The sequence below is a fragment of the Pseudorca crassidens genome, chromosome 5, assembly GCF_039906515.1.
Source record: "Pseudorca crassidens isolate mPseCra1 chromosome 5, mPseCra1.hap1, whole genome shotgun sequence".
Taxonomy (NCBI): Eukaryota; Metazoa; Chordata; class Mammalia; order Artiodactyla; family Delphinidae; genus Pseudorca; species Pseudorca crassidens.
This window is the reverse complement of record NC_090300.1, coordinates 44,889,289-44,911,615: the sequence shown is the minus strand read 5'-3', so window position 1 is coordinate 44,911,615 and position 22,327 is coordinate 44,889,289. Positions and strand designations below refer to the sequence as shown.

The following is a 22,327-nucleotide window of genomic DNA, read 5'->3' as shown; positions in this document are numbered from 1 at the left end:
TGATTGAGGGTCACCATGTGAAATGTTCAGGAAGCCACATCTTTTTTCCTTTTAAACACTTTGATTTAGCTTATGAAAGGTCACAGTCTGTTACTTTTAGAGATTTTCCGGCTTTGGGGATTGGATTTTATTTTTCTTGGCAGCGTTCATATTTGAAAGCAGTATATTTGACACCGCTTTCTGGATTTAACTTGAAACAAAGGAAGCAACATTATACCCACGCACCCTGTTCCCTTCCAAATTATGAACTCAAAAGTTAACTTTCTGCTCAGGACATCAGCGTTTCTGAATGGGTAAGGCCCAAGTAGAGCCCTTTGCTGTTTTTAGAGTCAAGAACAGATCTTCCTATTCAGCAAGCTATAATCCCCACTTGGCCCAGCCATCAGAAGTGAGAAAAGGGGAACCCTTGCGCTAACAAATCCCTGTTGATAAAACAAATCTTTTTTCATGAACATTCTGTCTTTAGAAAACAAGTAGATAGAGCACTTGTTAGTTAATAATAAAACGAATTCTTCAGTGACTACCCAGATGAATGAATATTTTTGAAAGGCATGGGGTATGTAAGGAATTTTAATCCAGCCTCCGTGTTCACTCCCCACACAACAACTGTAGAGAAACCACTGGCCTCTGAATGATGAATGGCCCCAGACTCAACCAGGAGGGAAAACAAGCCCAGTCCTACAATGTGGCATCTCTCTCTTTAAATTCTTGGGTGGACTTCTATTTTGGTTGTAGCTGATGCGTGGGCTCAGTTAAAGGGCTTTGCTAGCTCATCTTTAGCCTTTAAAAAGTTCTATTCGTTAATTCCAAATTAATATTTTAGGAGGCTCCAGGCCACAGGCTAAAAGAAGTCAGGAAACTGAATTAGTAAATGACAGAGCAGTAATCAGCTTAAATGAGACTTCTTCTTCCAGTTCTTTGCTTGTGGATGACACAGAATTTCTGAGCTTAGAAAAATCTCTTTTCTCTGCAGGCGGTACTGTGGGGATACCAGAGATGCGGTTCCACGATCATAGTCTTATCCATTTATTTTAGTCTTCTACCACAATACTCCACGCAGGCATCCCCACCCTCACCCTGTGCTCTGTGCTGTCAAACCCTACTTGCTAATCAGCCAGGTTGAACGAAGGGTTAAGGCTGCAGCCTTCCATTCCAGTAGATGCTGCAAACATACGCGTTCACTTTCTCTTCTGCAGTCAGCCCTGTAGCTCTGCAAAGCCTTCAGCATTTGCAGAAGCATTATTTCCTCCCACCTATGTCTGGTTTAAACTTGCAGCTGACCAGGTTCTATAGCTCAGAATTCCAAACTTAGCCCTGTGGGGTCTTACCTAGCATCTGTCCCTCTTCCGCTGCTGAACTTGTTTCCCCTGCCCTGTCCTGAAAAGCCTCAGGGCCTCTTGTAACCTGGATGCTTCCGCCCCACTGGAAGTTAGAAGCATCCTCACTGGCTGCATCGCTGCACATTTCCCTAGTAACCTTGTTCTTTCCCTTCAACTCAAACTTCTCCAAACAACACCATCTCTACTGACCTTGAATTTCTCTAGCCCTCTGTAACAGCATTTCCAACCAGCCACGCCAGGAGAGAGACTGCAGAGGGCAAATTGGGGAAAGAAGGTTTGGGAACTCACCTGCACAGCTGCGAAGCTCAGATACAGGATGGGGCTGCCCGCAAACTTCCCAGGGACCCTCTGCAGCCAAGTCTCTTGGCCTTAAAGCGACAGGGCACTTTTCACCATATAAGGAAGACAGTTTCACTTGTCTGCTTGGGGACCTGTTTGGGCAAAGCATCTCCTTCTCTGGACATTGCAGAGGCTTAAGCCTTCTGGGGGCATCTGGTACCTGTCAGTTTGAGAGGATCTGTACATAGTAGGCAGTTTGATAACTGCTGGATAAGGCACAACAATGGTGTTTGGCAGGCCATTTTCAAAGACCGGAAAACCCTTTATACAGGGCTTGCCCCCTACAGAAAGGGTTTACAATGATTGGGAAGTCTTCCTCAATGATAAGAAAAGGCTCTGCTTCTATTTCAGGTTTGACTTCCTGGAAATCAGTGAGCTTGCTCATCTCAAAGAGGAGAGGCAGTTGGACCCCCTTCCTTGGACATTGAGACAAAAGAGAGAGGACAGCGGAGTGGTGGTGGGAGATTTTGGTTGTTCCAGACACGTTAGCATTGCTCCCTAAAAACAGGCAAGATAGAGATGATTTTGTTATTTCAGCTAGCAGAGGCCCTTCCTAAACAGACACACACCCCCCCAGTTCTCCACCAAAGCCATCTCCACTCCTGAGCACCCCTTTTGGACCCCTTGGCTAAAGCCCACAGTTGAAGTCTGAGGAGTGCTTTTATCTTAACTGGCAGGGATAAGAATGTGTTTTAGCAAGAGCAAACAGTTTCTGTGCATGATTTCAAATGCAGGTCTGGCCTGTTGATTTGAGGTGTATTGAAAGCAATTATAAAATGTTAGATTCTGAGAAAAAAAGTAGAGCTCAATTTAGTTATCACTTGGATGGTCACACACTTTTCTCTTTCTTTTTTTTTCCCTTTGTATATTTAATCAATGAACTAATTTTTTATTGAAGTATAGCTTATTTACAATGTTGTGTTAGTTTTCGGTGTACAACACAGAGATTCAGAGATATATATATATATATTCTTTTTCAGATTCTTTTCCCTTATAGGTTATTACAAAATATTGAGTAGAGTCCCCTGTGCTATATAGTAGGTCCTTGTTGGTTATCTGTTTTATATTTAGTAGTGAGTATATGTTAATCCCATCTTCCTAATTTATCATACCCCACCCCTTCCCCTTTGGTAACCGTAAGTTTGTTTTCTATGTCTGTGGGTCTACTTCTGTTTTGTATACAAGTTCATCTGTATCATTGCCCCTCTCTCCCACACGCACTTTTTTCTTCACCAGAAACTGAATATTATCTCTTTATTGCCAGCTGACTATGCCTAATATTTGGTGTCTGTACCACAGATTTTGGATGAAAAAAAAAGTAATTTGGCCCCTGATTCTATAGTCTCATACTACCTTCATATCTTACCTTCTTACATAGATTTTGACTCTTTAAGGACAAAGGCCACTTCATAGCCTTCCATACTCTGCTTAATGCCTAGCATGGAACAAGCATAGAGCAGACTGGGAAATACTTATTGGATTAAATCAGTTGAATGGAACCCAGGCTCTTTGTATAAGGTCCACCTACCCAGTTTTATGAATAAAATGGGGTTTTACTAAATTACTGTTATAAATAAAGCCATGATTTCCCTTCCTGATCATCTCTTTTATATCAACTAGTATTTGTTTTCCATGCCATCACATTTTCTTCAAGGGCAAAAGTTCAAGGAATTTCTTTAAAAGTAATCACTGTGATAAATTCTTTGACCCAGCAATCTGATTCCTAGAAATTTAATCTGAGGAAATAATTATACAGAAGCGAAACATCTGATAAGTAGAGATGTTCATTGCACTGCTGTCTGTAATAGCAAAGGCAAGAGATGACTTGAAGGCTCGAAAGTCATTTATACATCAATAATAATAGTTCACATTTATTGACTGCTCACCACGTACCAGGCACCATTCTAAGCACTTTATGCAAATGAATTCATTTAATCATGACAAACCGGTGTGGTTGGAATTGTCATCAACCTCATTTTAAAGACCAGAAAACTAAGGCACAGAGGTTGCTAAACTTACATTTGAACCGGGGTGTTTTGGCACTAGCACTTAGACTAGCACCATCCTATGTTCTCATCAGGAGCATTATAACGGGCACTGGAATAGACAGAGTAATAAAATTAATCAAATGGCCTTCATGCAGCCATTAAAAATAATAATTATGAAAGCTCTATACAAACATGGAACCATGCTTGTGATATAAAGCTGACTGAGAGAAACAGAAGATAAAATACCCATGATTGTAACTAGCTAACTATCTATAAGAAATGGAAGGCCATATGCAAAACTGAAAATAGCTGTATAGTTCATAGTGTTGGACTACGACATGATTTCTCTAAGACTGTCTTAAATGTTATTTACCATTTTCATTTTTAAATTACTAAAAATTAATTCTTGCTACAAAAACACTGACCTTGGCATTCTTTTGGCTCTTAGCTTGTCTAAATGACGCTATCAGCCTAGATTAGTGAGTGTCAAGAGGTTCTCTTGATGGTGCCATTATCCCAGGGGAGCTCTCTGCCGGCTGAGTGACTCACTGCACCTGGGGGTGGGGCCTGCATGAGTCACACGCCACACACCTGCGCTACCATTCAGTCGCCCTTGAACTGACTGTACGTCAAAGTGATATCCTACAATGTCCATTTTCACTGAATATCTTATGATTTGTGGATCTCGTAAGGATAAAGCATTATGTGATACTGATGGTCAGGAAAGATGTCTCACAAACATGTTTCCTTATGTGGGAAGACTTTCAGCGAGAGAGTCTCTGATGATGTTTATCAGTAAACAAACAGATATGTCTCAGAAGATGGGCCTATTTTAGGAATAAAGAGGGAAACTTTGGTGTACATTAACTAGCAGTTAAAAAATTACATGTATTGCTTAAAGCTGTTGAGGCTTGTATTAAATGAATACATTTATACCTTATAAGGTATTGCAAAATCAAAGAAGTTAAGCTGAAAAAGCAAACTGAAAACTTGCATCAGGAGGCATTAATATTTTTGTAGCTTTTGACTCAGTAATCAAATTTTCTTTTCCAAAATTATTTCAGAGAATTTCTGTCATGGGAGAAGGGAAAAGAAAGGGAGAGGAGACCATGTGATTCCAAATGAATGTGTAAATACATCAAGACTTAATAAAATGCTTAAAGGAAAGTAACAGATTTTTTTCCTAATAAAATGTTAATAATGTAAACTAAAATTTATCTAGTAAAGATGTAGATTGATCAAACTTATTTAATATTCTTTTTAACTAAATACAAATCAAGTAATAGTATATTACCCATTTTGGAAAGGAAAAAATGAGTATAACAAAAACCAAACAAACAAAATAAACAGGTTGAGTAGAGTGGTTATTAATCCTCTTGTGGTCACAAATCCTTTGCTCATGATGGTGAGAAGCATCAGTAAAGATATATCATTTTACGTGTGTTATTTTTATGTTCAAGCTTAAGGTTAAGCTTATTCTTAGGAATGTCAAAGTTTTTTTTTGCAATTTACATTTGTTTTACAGTTTTATAAACTGTCTTTCCGAAAATCCATGGATGCCGATTGTAAAAAGTGAAAAGGGAAAGTTCCCTCTAGAGACGCCTGCAGGTATGTCTTAGGGGTTATGGTGGAGCCACAGGAACACGTCAACCCCATCATTCCCCCCTCATGCAAAATCCCCGAGGAGCCAATACACACAAGGAGCTGCAGATTAGGAACAAGAGTATAACGCTGCTGGTGGCTGTAAGAGAGCTCTGCACCCCACTAAAGAGTTGCTGAAGGCCAGATTGGAGCCAGGACTACATCAGCGACCCAGCTCACCAGGATTCACAGCCCAGACCAGAAACCTCTTACTCTCTCAGGAAGCAGCTTGGAAGGAAATAAGGAGGAGCAGGATTGGCTCGGAGAAAGTGGATAAAATACTATTTTACTCAGGCATCTACTATTTATGGTTTGATATATTTCCTTCCATACACTTCTTATGCTTACACAAAAAAATTACTACTACTACATACATAGTGCTACAATTTGATTTTCCACTTAGTAACATGAACAACTTTCTATGTTATGTATGGACTTACTGCATTCCTTTTAACATCTGTACAGTCCTTAGCTGTACCAAAATTTATTAAATATCTCCCGCTGATGGATATTTGTTTCCAACGTTTTATTATGAATATGTATTCACATTCTAAGCGGTAGATACTATAGAGATAGATAACGTTTTAGTTGCCCCCTCCATGCCATGCCCCTCTCTCCTCGTATGTGTCTACTTGTGCACATGGGCAGGAATTTCTCTAGGATATGAGTAGAAGTGGACAGCGGGTAGATGGGAATGCCCATTTACATTTTGATACCATTAACCTGAACAAGTATCTTTTTTAGGTCTACGCTTTTATTCATTTTATTGCTTAAAAACTTTTTTTCTCTTGAAAAGTTAAGATATACATATAGTAAAAACACCAAACGGCATAAAAAGGATATATGGCAAAAAGGTATCCCCCATTCCTTATCTCCAGTGGCAAAGCTTCTTGTGTGCTCTTCGAAGCACGTGTATGTGTGTGTGTGTGTTTACACATGACATCATAATAGATCTATGTATATATGTGTGTGTATATCTATGTGTGTATATCTTTATACATGTACACACATGTATAGATATAGTGTGCCATTTGTGTGTGTGTTTGTATTTCTTCAACTTGAGCTTTTCAGTTAACAATACACTTAGAGATTATTCCACATCCAGGCCTGCAGATCTCCCTTTATTCTATTTTATTTTATTTTACTTTACTATTTTGTTTTATTTTATGTCATTTCATTTTATTTTTTATTTGTTTTGGCCACACCATGCAGCTTGCAGGATCTTAGTTCCCTGAACAGGGATTGAACCTGTGCACTCGGCAGTGAGAGCAGAGAGGCCTAACAACTGGACTGCCAGGGAATTCCCTCCCTTATTTTTTTAAAATAGCAGGATATCATAATGATATCCTGTGGGAATAAACTATAATTTAACCAGTCTCTTATTGATGTACATTCATATTGTTTCCAGGCTATTGCAACTATAATAATTGTGTAATGAATATCTTTATTTGAGACATGTGATTTCAAACAATAACCAAAAAAAACTTCTTGGCATTTTTGTTGCTGTTACATTCAATGAATAATTTAATTTAAAGAAAGTTGACATCATTATAATATTTAACTTTTAATCTAAACATTGAAAATGCCATTTTATTCTTTCAAGATTCCTCCAAGTCATAAACATCCTGTACGTTTATTGTTATTTTTCTTGTGAAGTATTTTACTATTCTGAGCACTCTTGTAAATGGGAATTTTTTTCATTACATTTTCTAACTTGTTTTTATGTAGAAAAGTTACTGGTTATAGATTATTGCATTTTATAACCAGTTTTCCTGGATTATCTTATCATTTCCAGTAGTTTTCCATGTGGCTCGCTTTTAGCTATGTGATTATATCATCTATAAATAGTTATCATTGGGGCTCATCCTTTTCAATTATTTATATATTTTTTTCCTCTTATCCAGTTGGGTAGTACTTGAACAATATTATATGTGAAACACGTTACCGATGTTGTCTTTTCTTCACTTTAAAGGGAAACCTTGTATTTCACTATTGAGCAAGATGCTGCCTTGGAAAAAAATTAGAATGGATAATTCCTTACTAGAGTCTGTCATACTGAGTGAAGTAAGTCAGAAAGAGAAAAACAAATACCGTATGCTAACACATATATATGGAATCTAAAAAAAAAAAAAAAAGGTCATGAAGAACCTAGGGGCAGGACGGGAGTAAAGACGAAGACCTACTATAGAATGGACCTGAGGACATGGGGAGGGGGAAGGGTAAGCTGGGACAAAGTGAGAGAGTGCCATGGACATATATACACTACCAAACGTAAAACCGATAGCTAGTGGGAAGCAGCCGCATAGCTCGGTGCTTTGTGACCACCTAGAGGGGTGGGATAGGGAGGGTGGGAGGGAGATGCAAGAGGGAGGGGATATGGGGATATATGTATACATCTCGCTGATACACTTTGTTATAAAGCAGAAACTAACACACCATTGTAAAGCAATTATACTCCAATAAAGATGTTAAAAAAAAGTTATGTATGAAATTTCAATTTTACTAAGAATTTATCTGGAACAAGTTTATTAATTTTAGTGACTAAACTGACTGCCAGGGATAATTCTTCCTCTAATTGTCCCTCAGCTATTCCTCCAGGTTTCCAGATGCTTTCAGAAGCCATCTCAAGCATAAGCAAGGTAGGCAGAGCCTCCTTTTGTTCTCTCGACCCAGCTGTCACTACTACAAGTGACCTTCACAAGATGCTTCTGAACTCAGCTGTCCTCTGCTGGTGACCATCTCAGCTCACCCCATGACAGCCTCACTGCGGGTAACAGGGAAGGGGAGCTCTTCTCCCTTCTGTCACTCCAACCAATGTGGGACAGATTCCCCCCTCTATCTCCAAGACACTTAACACCAGGGTAAAATACAAGAAGACATTACTGAAAGTTGGAAGTGAATGGAAGAGAAATAGAACAGCACATCCCGGACTAGCCTTAGGGTCCCCTTTGGGGCTGGGTACCTGCCTCCAGATGCCAAGAGAACCTCTACTTCCTGGAGTTTGGACAATATGACTACCCACCCACCCCCATAAAAGAGGAGAAAGATAATCTCTGACCCAAGTGTAAGGCCCACTTCCAGAGCCCTTATTCTCTGTGCAGTATTGATAACTTCTAGAACGACAGTGAAAAGAAAGATTCATTCCCTTCTAGGAAGTGTTCATGCACCCATCCACAGGCATATGGTCTGTCCCTAAGGCCCTAGCAAGACAATCACAGCATAACCTGAAATCATGTAGATTACATACTTAAACTGTGCTCTTGGGAGCTCATACCAGGTGGAGGCCTCTTTAAATTACTCTTAGATTACAGATTGCCTTCCTTTTAAAGACTAGGTTTTTTATTTGGTGATGCTATGGGTGTGACCTAAGCTGAGAGGGCAGAACCAGGAATCATCTGGACACCCATATTTAGGAAGGACTGACTAACACATGATATAGGGTACAGGAAATATACTGAACAAAGGCTTAATAATTGGTTGACTATCATAAAGTCTTTGCTAGCAATCCTTCTTTTCATATAAAGTTATAGGCATGGAACCAATATTCTCTGTGTATACTTCACACTTTGCCCTGTCCCCCAGCCCCACACTAGCCCAGGGAATTGAAGCCCAATATCATTAGTTCCTCTAGGCAACTTGATTCTTTCCATAAGATCCTTCAATTCTTTGTGTCTTATTGCTTTGTTTGTTCTCTTTTTTAATGAATACATAAATAAATATTATTTGTATTTGGGTTTTCAATTTCTGCCCCTTATGAGTCCATGCTCCTTCTCAGGCTTGGGAATTTACTCATTCTTTGACAAAATGTGCTGAAAGTCTACGACATGCTGGGCTGTGTTCAGAACCCTGGGGTTATAGCTGTGGACAAAATGGGCAGTCTCAATAATCATGGAGCTTACATTCTCATGGGGAGAGAGACCAATAAAGAAATAAAGGAGAAAATGTCAGGTAGTGATAAACTCCATAGTGAAAATAAAATAAGATATGTGAAGGGGATGACTGTCTGTTGGTCAGAAAAGGACTTTCTGAATTCTTGACTTTTTTTTTTTTTTTTTTTGTGGTACGCGGGCCTCTCACTGTTGTGGCCTCTCCCGTTGCGGAGCACAGGCTCCGGACGCGCAGGCCCAGCGGCCATGGCTTACGGGCCCAGCCGCTCTGCTGCATGTGGGATCTTCCCGGACCGGGGCACGAACCCGTGTCCCCTGCATCGGCAGGCGGACTCTCAACCACTGCGCCACCAGGGAAGCCCTCAATCAATATTTTAGAATCAGGTATTTATTTATTTTTTGAAACCTGACAAAAGTTTCTATTTTATGACTTTTAACTTCATTGGTTCCGAAAGTAGAATTTATCTTTTTAATCTCCAAATCAGATGGCATTCTCAATTGCCTTTTAATGTAAGCTTCCTCTCCTATGTTTCCAGTATGTTGTCAGTTGTCACTTACACTAGTTAAAGAGCAAATGCAAAAAAGAAAGTGATCTCAAAATGCCGGTCAAGAAACATCTGCTAAATAGTTGGCATTATTCTTAGACTATCTTCTCTTCAAGCAATTTTGGAAACTTCCTATTTGTACTTCTGTAAGGGTTGCACCTGGGGAATGGCACGGAGGCTTTTATGAGTTCTATTACAGGCTTCTCGCCAGAGCTGAGAGAGAAGAGTCTATAGGGAGCTCTATTTTATGGTATAGTGAGGTTAGCCATTTACTGTTTCCATAAGCTATTTCACTTGCAATAAAGGTCAATGGGCCTTTTTAGGAAGGAGAGCTAGAACCCTGTCTAAAACTGCCGTCTTCCACAGTCAAAAAGACAGGCTGCTTTAGATTCTTCTGTAAAGTGGCAGGATGTTTATTTAGCTGGGAGAGTGGATGAATATGACCAGCTGATGAACAAGGCAGTAAGAATTCACCGACTCCTGGGCGGAAGACTTAAATCCTAAGGTAGCTTGACCTTGACCACAAAGCTAAGCAGGGCGTGGCTGACAGTGGGTCTGGTTGTTACCTTGACATGTGAACTCTGCCAAGAAATATGTTTCTGTACCCGGCACTCTCTATCTCTGGACTTCCTGGGAAGTTGGTGTCATAAACTACTGTGGTTTGCAGCTCATGGTGTCTGCAAGTCCAGTGCAACAGAAGCAGTTCCATTACAGTGTATTTTTCTTTCTTAGTTTTTTAAGAAAGAAATCAAACTGGGTGGGTGTTTCCTTAAAGATAGGATAGGACACTGGGCTGCAATGCTTTTGTTCACTATCTCCTAATGGAATTTTGAAAAACTATGCACCCTCCTTCAGTTTTATGTTGTAATGTTAAAACATTTCATCAAAATCTTGAACAGTGGCAAAGGATATAATTTATGGTCTGTTGTCAGTATCGGCTTTTTAAAGTGATACTGTTACTTAACTCATCATAATAAATAAATAATAATAATAAATCCAATGGAATGGAATGGAATAAATACTACAGCAAATTGATACCTGCTATCATACACTGGGTAAGAGTTGCAAATTTTATATCTTTTCGTTTTCCCCTTGTATTTTTGTTTCTATTCATTTACCGAATTTTATCCTAATAAAATGTCTTTTTGTGATTAAGAGTATTTAACTATTTCCCATTTCATACTTCTCTATAAAAATAAGGTGAAATTAGAGCATTTATTTTCTTACCTCTGGTCATAAGGTTCTAACTGCTAAAAAAAATTCACCTGGATTGAGTCATCATTACAATCATTATTGGGAATACCTGTGGCAGAAATAATGCTGTGTTCACCACATCCTTTTACCTTCTTGGAGGTACAGGAAGTTTATATTTCTCAGTGTCCCTTTGGGAGTCTGAACAGAAGTGATGTATTGTTTCCTGTCCTAGTTCACAGTGAGTTGAGCTCTAGTTCTCCTTCTCTCTCTCTCTCTCTCTCTCTCTGTTGGAAGCTGGAAACTCTGAGATGGCAAAGATGCAAGATGGAAGCAGAGTTATCTAAGGCCCCCTTGGAGGAGAGTCCCCTAAAAAAGCCTCCTTGTCCTCACCAGACTGTGATATAAAAATTAGCAATACACTTTTGTTGGGTAAGCCATTGACGTTTTAGGTTTATTAGTTACTGTAAGGTAGCTTAAACTATCCTGATCAATATACGCCATAACTGATCAAAACAGCATGGATATATTACAACTTTTTTTTTTAAATCTATTTTTGGCTGTACTGGGTCTTCGTTGCTGTGCACGGGCTTTCTCCAGTTGCAGTGAGTGGGGGCTGCTATTCCTTGCGCTGCTCAGGCCTCTCATTGCAGTGGCTTCTCTTATTGTGGAGCATGGGCTCTAGGCTCGTGGGCTTCAGTAGTTGTGGCACGTGGGCTCACTAGTTGTGGCTCACGGGCTCTAGAGTGCAGGCTCAGTAGTTGTGGTGCACAGGCTTAGTTGCTCCGCGGCATGTGGGATCCTCCCGGACCGGGGCTCGAACCCGTGTCCCCTGCATTGGCAGGCGGACTCCTAACCACTAAACCACCAGGGAAGCCCCTATATTACAACTTTTGATAGGCCATTCTTAAGAAAAATAATTTTTAATTTTTGAAAATGCATCTCAGTAAAAACACTGAGAAATTTTGTTCACATAGATGGGAGTAAAGGTAGTTATAGCAATGTCTCCCAATATGCGTGAACTAGTGCAAATCACCTTAATGAGATTTTCTAAATAGGAGAAGAACTATTGGAAAATTGAGGTAGGAAAGGAGCTCTCAGGCAGTCGATTTAAGGAACAAGTTATATGAAATGTGAGGATCTGGACTTAAAGATCTCTCTGTTTATATACCCCTTTGAAAGTCTCTGTGAGTATCCAGCAACACCTGTATTCCACATTTAAGACACAACTAGGGAAAAGGAAGGAGAGTCAGGAGGTGGAGCGTCCCCTGACCTGACCCTCTTTTGGCTGCTGACCCTCACCCAAATCCTTGATCCATCTTTTTCTGCCTTCCTTCTAATTCCCACTAGCTCACAATGAAAAGGATCCTGATCAAGATTAAAGTCTGTAACATATAAAGAGTTATTTTAAATCAATAAGAAAAATATGATTATTTCAGAAAAAAACGGGCAAATGATCACTAATGGCAATTCATGAAAGAAGAAATACAAATGGCTAATGCCCACAGAAAATATTAAAGCTCACTTGGAACTTGTTTTAAGTTTAAATGTGCAACTTAAAACAGTGAGATACGATTTTGGAAATAAAATCGAAAAACGAATCTTTAGTGATGGTTGGAAAGAGAATAAACTGATTTAACATTTCTAGAGAGCAATTTGGCAATATTAAGTCAAAAATTTTTTTTAAATATATAAAGTTGAGCTAGCATCCCACTTCTAAGCATTATTCTATGAAATAAGCATGAATCAGTTAAAAAAGAAAGATTCAGCCTTGAGCTTTGCCACAGTTTTTTTAGTCTAGCTTCTTTTGGTTGCAAGTATTAGGTTGCAAAGCATGCAAGGCTTTCAAATGAAAGCATTTGAAATGCCTATTGTCTTCTGCGTTTTCTGCTTCTCTTAGTTAAAATTCTTGATTGATTTGGACTGATTGCTGAGTGCCAATAGATTGACTGACTTCATCCAATCAACTATTGTTGGTCTGGGAAGAGAACTGTCATAGGATGTACAGGGTTACTTCTTCCAGGGGCTGTTTGTGGGGTGAGGGTTAGGTGCGCCATGCTCCATAAGAGACAGGAAATTAAATCAGCATAGCGTATCTAGAATGGTGAAGGATAGGAATCCCTTAAAAGCCCAACCCAGGATATGATGTAAACTGTGACACCATGCAGCGAGATAATCATTAAAAATGTTCTTATAGAAGACTCTTTAATGACATGGAAATATATTTGTGATATTTTCCTATTTCTAGAGGAAAAGAACACGTAAAGAGAATAAACAGTATATCTTAATTTTTTTTTTTTTTTTTGCGGTACGCGGACCTCTCACTGTTGTGGCCTCTCCCGTTGCGGAGCACAGGCTCCGGACATGCAGGCTCAGCAGCCATGGCTCACGAGCCCAGCCACTCTGCGGCATGTGGAATCTTCCCAGACCAGAGCACGAACCCGTGTCCCCTGCATCGGCAGGCGGACTCTCAACCACTGCGCCACCAGGGAAGCCCCAGTATATCTTAATTTTTAAATATTTACATTTATAAAGAAAGAAAGTGCTATGGACTAAATTCATGTTAAGGGGACTGAATGTTTGTGTACCTATCTCCACCCTTCCCCCCATTTTTATGTTGAAACCCTAACCCTTGATGTGATGGTATTTGGAAGTGGGATCTTTGTGAAATATGTGAAAGTGCTTGAAAAAAATGATATGCATACAAACGTGCATTGCATGTACACACAGGTCTCTCTCTATACATACACACAAAATATATATCTTATAAATGCTTAAGTGTATATGTCACACAGTTGTGGATATAATAATCAGAAGCTTAATTTGACCTTGGCTAAATGCAAATAAAATGATAGATCACTATGGATTTGATGAGATGCCCTGAGAAGGAAATGTCTTGTTGACCCAAGTACTTTGAGAAGTGCTGATTATTACTCTTTTCCATAAGACAAGAAAGAGAAGGTTAGAGAATATTTACTTTCTGGTGAAAACAGGAGCACAATAAACGAGGAACATTGTTGAAAGACAACAGAGGGGAACAAAGGTCTAATTTAAATTTAAATATTTGCCTACGGTGTTTTAGAATATAATATATTATACTCCTGTCTTTTCATGTTTACTGAGAAGAGGACGACACTAAGATTTTCAAATATTAGCAATAAATATGACCATTAACCACAAAGTCCGAGATTTCCACAAAGCTTGTAAAACATGTCTGATACAGGAAATGGTATTTGTTCACTTAGCTATAAAATATGTTATAGGAAATTATATTTGTTCCCAGACTGAATATGAACTCTGCTTTTAGTAGTAAGCCCATTCCTTAGTCAATAGACTCACGAGCCTAATTAAACCCCCAAATATGTGTTGGATAGATTCTCACATGAGTCCAAACGCTTCAAACACTTGATTCTAGCTTTTCTTGGTAGACCACTTGAAACAAAGGGTGCTTCTAGAAGAGTCAACTTCAAACATGGTGAAGTCTGATTTATTTCACAATGCTACCTGAAGTTACATCTGGGGAGTGACAGCGGGAAGTGAGCAAAGAAAAACTAACTTCTAGTGTATGAACTTATGTGTTGGTAGAATATTGTTTTTTCAAGCATTTACTACATTTGTAATAAATACATTTTAAGTGCTTTGAATATAGCCCAGCACCATACAAACTGTTATTCATATATCGGCTGATGGGGAGGGGGCAGGGCTTAATCTTCTCTTCTTCCATGTGCTGAAGCGGACCAAACACTACCCGCTGGTTACTTGCCATGAAGCTGAATCTGTTAACAGACGTATTTGATCAACTCCCACATTACTGGTCTGCCTGTTAATTTTTATTAAAAATCGATTTAATTCCCAGCATTTAAAAGCTCAGGTGACTTTTGCATAAAAATACATTGTGGTGGATAAGATAGATTGCTGCTCCGCATGCATTCCACACACCCCTCCCTACCCCCAGAGACTGGGCAGCTAAAAATGACATTTCTAAACTGGGCATCTGGAAGTGACCTTTAGCTTAGACCAATCAGATGCACTCAGGGGAGAGGTAAAAGGCAGAGGTCCCAGTGGCCCCTGGTGGCAGGCCCGTCAAGGATGCTTTGGGTTTTTCTGTAGCAGCATCCCTGACAGCAGCTTTGTGGGGACCAACGGGTGAGATCAGTAGCATCTTTCAGCTGTTGGTCGCTATTTTTGTTGCCAGCATGGACTTAAAAGGTGAGGTATGGCTCTGGAGCCAGCAGTGACAGCATCAGTAGCGACCTAATCTCCAGCCTGTTCCTAGAGCTAACAGTTCATGGGAAACTGAACTGTTTCCCATCTTCCTGACTGAGGCAGAGTTGGCAGCCTCCTCGGGGGATGGGTTCTTCATGGTTCTTCTGGTGGTCAGCCCTGGAGGCCCAGCCTTAACACACTCTAAGCACCTAATTCCCTGTTTGAAGCCCTTTGCCCTTCGTGCTTACAATAGCTAGAGTGGTTTCTGTTTTCTGTAACAGAACTCTGACGAATATACAGGAAAAAGAGGAGCTCTGATAACATCCAGCCCTGATTTTGGTTATGGTAACAGTAGACTGGTAATGAGCAGTGGCCTGTAGGTTGCCTAGATCTCACCACATCTTAGTGAACTCCCCAACTGGAGGCCATTTTCACTGTATTTGTAGTACGTGTGTGTGTGTGTTTAAGAGATGTCTCACTTTTCTTAGTTATTTTACCTTCCTGGACCCTATAGGAATTTTAGTTTGCCACTTCACTAATCCTTAGCTACAGATTGGCTGAAAACGATTTTTTTTATTTCTTAAAGGATATAACTCTTCCATTTTGAATATACTCCAAAATGCCCCCCAAATCAAAGCCAGAATGCTGTACGTCTAAACTGCATCATTTAGGCCCCTGAGAGAACTGTTTTTATTGAACTATGAAACTAGTTGTTCTATTAACCCTAAGGGTGTTGAATAAACTGTAATGTCACCTCTGTGACAACACAGCAAAGAGGTTTCCTTCAAGTCAAATTTTACCTTATAAGCATGTAATAGATCAGGTTTTGCTTTTTGCACTGGCTGTCAGAAAGGTAGGGCCAAAGGCCACCTGAGTCGTTGACTTCTCATAGCGTACGTGACATCATGCTTGTATGTTGTGTATTAACCCCACCCCTGACCGTGTCTCATTGTTACTCATTGGTTTTCTTTTCACCCACATTTCTTCACATATTAAGAAAAATCCTATTGTATTATGTTTGAAACCCATTTTAAATCCTTGTTGTAATATGATGGAGAATAAATATTTAAATAAAGTGCGTTCACTTTTCCTACTCTGTTCGTTGTGTTATGTCTACTAGACCCCTGTTCCTCAGTCCTCTCTGCTTTTGTGTGCTCAAGCATGTATTTCTGCCTATGTCTTAACAGACCTAGGCTATTCATGGGTGTGCTTGGGATTTTGCAATCTAGCGAATATTCTAAAGATGTGATCAAGCTGAAGAATGAGGCACCTTTTAGCAAAAAGCAATTTGTTCTGTGACTATTACTGAGTAAAAATCCCAGGAGCTACAGATTTCTGTGTAAACCAAATGCAATACTCAGTCTTTTGGGGAAGCAAATAATTACACTTCCTTTGATGATGTAAGGCCAGAAAACATCTAGCATCTGATCTTAAGCTAACCTGCTTTTTCTTTTTTTAATTAAACATTTTATTTTGAGATAATTCACATGCTGTTTTAAGAATAATATTAGTGATCCTGTGTACCTTTTACCTGGTTTCCCCCAATGGTAGTGTCGTACAAAACTATAGTAAAATATCACATCTAGGATATTGGCATCAATACAGTCAAGATACAGAACATTTCCATCACCACAAGAATCCCTCGTGCTGCCCTTTTATAGACAGCCCCTTCCCTCCCAACCCCACCCATAAAAACTACTAATCGTTTCTTCATTTCTATGCTTTTTTCTTTTCAAAACTAGCTAATCTCTTTTGATGGCATAAATGTTCATCACAGATGACTACACTACACTTACCATCACCCTTCCCCTGCTTCCATCCACTATCTGCCCTCTTCTAACCTACTCTGTGCCGGAGAAGCCCAGCCCTTGAGGATTACATTACCAGGCTCCCTTGTTCTTTGGTTTCCAGTTGGGGTCACTGGAGGCACTGGCAGAAGATGGAGGGAATGGGAGAAAAGAGGTGTAAGAATAATCATGCTTTTGTGCACAACCCCTCCCTCATGAGGCATGGGGAGAAGAAGAGGAAGAAGCACCACTACCACCACCACGCCCAGATGAGGAAATGGACAGAGACCTTGGTCAGTTGAGGTGCCTGCTTTCAATGGTGAAGCTATCTCTGTCAATGAATTAATCACTAATAACCTTGACAGACTGAAGATTAGGGAGGGGGAAGGAATCCAATCACAACTGAGATTGCATTCTTTGATCTAGCAAAAAAATTTCTTGACCTGGGTAAAGAATAAGATTTAATTAGATTCAAAGAAAAAGGAAGAATTGTGAGATTTCTTTCATAACAAGTTTGTGGACCATGGTTCACACTCTCTCTACCTTTAATGGTTTGGTGCTCCCAGCCTCAACACTGGGATACTTAATGTCCCAGAATATACTGGTTTGCAGTTGAAAAGGCTTATGTTTTGCCTTCAATGAATAAATTGTCATTGTCACATCATGTCTATTTATGGATTATAGACAAATTTTAAAAAACACTACGTATTAGGCTTGGGTTAAGCATTTTATATTCATTATTTCATTTACCTTAGCCAACGACGCTGTGAGATAGATATTTTCCTAATTTGACAGGTAAGAACCCTTAGGTGCAGAAAGCCTAAATAACTTGTTCAAGGACACACAACTCATGAGTGAAAGATATGGAATTCAAGTCTATCTTTTAATAATTAGGCCATATTGTCTCTCAATGAGGCATATTGCTTTCCATCAGGAAATGGAAAGACAGGGCTGCTCTTTTCCAATGACCTTGGCTGCTCTGCCCTTCTCTCCTCTCCTGGATAACTCCTACACATCCTTGATCTCTAATCAAGAGTCATATTCTCCGGGAGCCATCCTCACCTTCTTGCCCTCATGAAAGCTTTCATAGCACCATGGATTTCTTATTTGTAACACTTGTCACCACTGAAATTTATATCTGTTTAATTATTTGATCAATGTCTGGCTTCTCTCCCCTAAACCGTAAGCTGCATGTCATTTTGCCCCATTACATCTCCAGCGTTTAGAACACAGTGCCTGACATATAGTGAGTGATCAATAAATGTTTATTGGTTGATTTAATAAGACTTTTTATCTTTACTTTACAGACTTATAGATTCTCAGAGTCAGAAGTCACCCCAGCTGCTAATTATTCCACTCACCCATCAGAAGTCCCATGGAATCACTCTAACCAACTGGTCAACCAACTGTTCTTGAAACAACTTTGGACCACTCTGACTGCTAGTGCCATTGTTCAGGGGAGCATACTAATGAACTCCAGTTTTCCTTACACACAAAAAGGCCTTCATCCAAGTCTTGTCTTCTTCGGGCTGCATGTGTCCAGTACCTGGGACAATCCTCGTACGATCATCTGTCCACATTCTCTGGAATGTGTGCTCGTCATGTTCAGTACTCAGGATAAAGATCCTAACTTTGTGTGTGTTCTGACCAGACTTATTAGACTCTAAAGTAAGATGCTAATCTTATCTATGATTGATATAGAGTTTGAAGAAATTTTCAACTTCTATTTAAAATATGTGTAATAAAGGTAATTATCTAATCACTGTCCAGTGGCCCCCAAGTACCTGCGCTGGGCCCCTCTCTTCCATGCCACTCTATTCTCCAGCATCACTGGAGGCCAAGGATTCTCATTCACCCTATTAAGGGACTGGTAGGAGGCTTACAGGTATCCTGGGCAATAAAAAATGGGGATTATTTACATGGGGCGGTATGGATGGAATTCAGAAAAGACTTGAGATACAAGTAAATGTTCTTAGGTTGGAAAATCCACAGGTGACATGAGGACACCTATTGATAGAAGGATTAGCAAAGTAGCTCTTTGGCCTATGCCTTGTGCAGTGTTCTTTCAAGTGGTGACTAGTAGTCTCAGATTCCCCCTGGTGCTGAACTCCAGCAGTGCTGGGGAATCTTCTGATGTTGCCTATCTTCACCTCCACCAGGCCTCTTCCCTGTGGTACTTCACAGGTACCCCAGGTCAGGTCCTTTTCTCTTCCATTCCCTGTCCCTAAGTGCTGTCATCATGGGGGCTGGTGGTTTGGCCCTTCATCTAATCTCTTTCCGTGTCTATGTCATGATCTCTGGGCTCTCTCAAGAAGTCCCTTTTATTTGCAAAATCCTGCTTCAGAGCTGCGAAGCGGAACGTGTACCATTCTTCTCTTTTATTCTCAACCTAATCATCCTGCTCTCTTTGAGGCAATGTGGTCAAATAAAAGAAGGTTGGGAAAAGAAAGGCACAAAATTAATTTTTAAAGACATTATCCTGTTACAATTGTATTGCTGCTAAGCCCTAGCTGTACTTGTGCCATTGATCCTTTTAGCCTCAAGAACAGGATGCAAATTTTTTAAATGGTGTTGAAGAAAGATGATTTTCTGTAAAGGAAATTCTCATTTTAATTTCCAACAGAATTGCCTAATACAAAATATAGCTTCTCATTAAAAAATGTTCATTCATTCAAGAAATATTTATTAAGCTACTGCTAGGTGGCAGGGAACTTGCTTTTCCACTTTCCTGATTTAAAAAGGAGATGTCTGGAAATCATAGGAATCAATATACTGACTGGCAACAAACAGGGCAGTCTTTATTCTAATGAAATAACATTCTAGTGAGATTTTAGTATGGGTATATTCATTCATTCAGTTATTCATTCAGCATGTTTTATGAGCCCCAGGTCAACCTTTGGCACTAAGTATATAGGAAAGACATGTCACCCGTACCCACTGTACAGCAGACAGATAGGCAGATAAAACAATAATTACCTTACATTGTATTTAATGTTATTTGATGCAGACAAAGAAGGCCTTGGGAGAGGGCGTCATGGAGGACTTCCCAGAGGAGGTGAAGCTAGGCTTTACTTGTAGGGATGAGTGGGAGCTTAAGAAGTGAGAAACATGGGATGGATACTTTAGAACATGAGAAAAACACAGGCAAGAGCCGCAAGAGTATGTTTGGAGAATGACAATTTGTTTGGATTTAGACCGAGTAGAATGGTTTTTGTCCAAATACAGGCCAACACACAAGAAAGAACTCAAGTTCTCTGAATTCCTGTGTTCTTTCTTTCTTAAGAATAAAACGCCTGGGCTTCCCTGGTGGCACAGTGGTTAAGTATCTGTCGGCCAATGCAGGGGACACAGGTTTGAGCCCTGGTCCGGGAAGATCCCACATGCCACGGAGCAGCAAAGCCCATGCGCCACAACTGCTTAGCCTGAGCTCCAGAGCCTGCGAGCCACAACTACTGAGCCCACGTGCCACAACTACTAGAGCCCGTGCGCCTACAGCCCGTGCTCCACAACAAAGAGAAGCCACCGCAATGAGAAGCCTGCGCACCGCAATGAAGAGTAGCTCCTGCTCGCTGCAACTAGAGAAAGCCCACGTGCAGCAACGAAGACCCAACTCAGACAAAAAAAAAAAAAGGGGGTTTCCCTGGTGGCGCAGTGGTTGAGAGTCCGCTTGCCGATGCAGGGGACACGGGTTCGTGCCCTGGTCCGGGAAGATCCCACATGCTGCGGAGCGGCTGGGCCCGTGAGCCATGGCCGCTGAGCCTGCGCGTCCGGAGCCTGTGCTCCGCAACGGGAGAGGCCACAACAGTGAGAGGCCCGCATACCGCAAAAAAAAAAAAAAAAAAAAGGAATAAAACCCTGACTGTGTAAGTGGATGCCATTCAAAAGCATGCTGGAGAAGTGCATTATATTGGGGGACACTGGTGCCTCAGAAATGCTAGGAACACGAAAGCAGAGATGTGCCAGGGGTTGGCTCCAGTAGCAAGATTGCTCGAGAATCCAATTTTTGTAAAATATTGTGAAAGGTCCTGCTGTGGGACCTCTAGTTCAGTCCTGCAGTTCTTCTGTGACATAATTTACCCATATCTCTATGGTAGGTCAGCTCCAAATCTTGGGTGAAATCCATCCCAAGCTAATGGCAAATGTAACTTTACTGCCAAGCTTTGACGTGATTTTTCCTCTGCCATGTGTTCTTAGGTTAATCAGGGGGAAATGATTAGGGAAAGAGAACATTTATAGAAGAAGATTTTGAAAACCAACTTCCTTCAATGCAAATGGTTAGTGGAATAAGGTTTTTAGTCATTCAGACTATAAGCACCCTGGAACTTTACTTGATACTGAAGCTCAAATTCTTAAATCATTTGATTCTTTATGAATGATCCTCCTTTCCCTCTCCAGTCCAGGCAGAAAGGTACTACACTGGCTTATAATCATTGGCTGAATTAAGATCAGAGGTATGAATTCAACTCAAGGTCCCAAACAAACGCCTCCTCCTTTACACCTCAGCACTCAGAGAATGGCAAACAGATGAAGAATAAATGCATGTAGTTTGTCAATTATACTGACAATTGTTTTTTTTTGTTGTTTTTGCGGTACGCGGGCCTCTCACTGTTGTGGCCTCTCCCGTTGCGGAGCACAGGCTCCGGACGCGCAGGCTCAGCGGCCATGGCTCACGGGCGCAGCCGCTCCGCGGCACGTGGGAATCTTCCCGGACCGGGGCACGAACCCGCGTCCCCTGCATCGGCAGGTGGACTCCCAACCACTGCGCCACCAGGGAAGCCCTATACTGACAATTGTTTAAGAAAGAACTGTCACTCTTATACTGATAAATGGAAATGCAAGAAAAATGGTATCATTGACTGGCTTTAACAAGCCTAATTAATAAGTCTACTTGTTTCAAGAGATTATCACAAACTCTTGTTATACTTTGGTTTAGAAAATAATCCTTTCATTGAACTGGAAAAAACATTTTTAAACTTTTAAAATGTATAAACCATGTATAATTAAATTCATGTGGTCGAACTTCGGAAAATTAAGGGCAGGAATGCAATTGCACTTTCAAACGCTGTACTCATTTTCCGAAAATTTTAATCAGAAACTAACATCAGTTTCTAAATTCACCTGCTAGGAGGAAGCTGGGCAACTTATTTTCAGAGTGCATTTTTTTTCTTTGTAGAATTCAGCTTAGCTTCTTGCTCTTAATGACTGGCTCTCTCAGATATAGAGAGCTCTGCCCCACACGTTTCAAATTAGGTTATGACTACATGGGCCATTACTTTACAGATGTTCTCTGCTTAACAGCAATTATGTTTTTCCTTACCCATGTACGACACTTATAGGTTATTTGCTGAAAAGATCTCAAAAACATTATAAACATGTATGTTGCCATTTTGAACAAAATCAGTT

At 40.3% G+C, this 22,327-nt stretch overlaps 1 protein-coding gene across 3 annotated transcripts in view; it reads right to left on the bottom strand.

Annotated features, from left to right (window-relative positions):
• SCHIP1 (schwannomin interacting protein 1) overlaps window positions 1-22,327 on the bottom strand; it is a 576,277-nt gene that overhangs the window by 153,271 nt on the left and 400,679 nt on the right. The window lies entirely within an intron of this gene.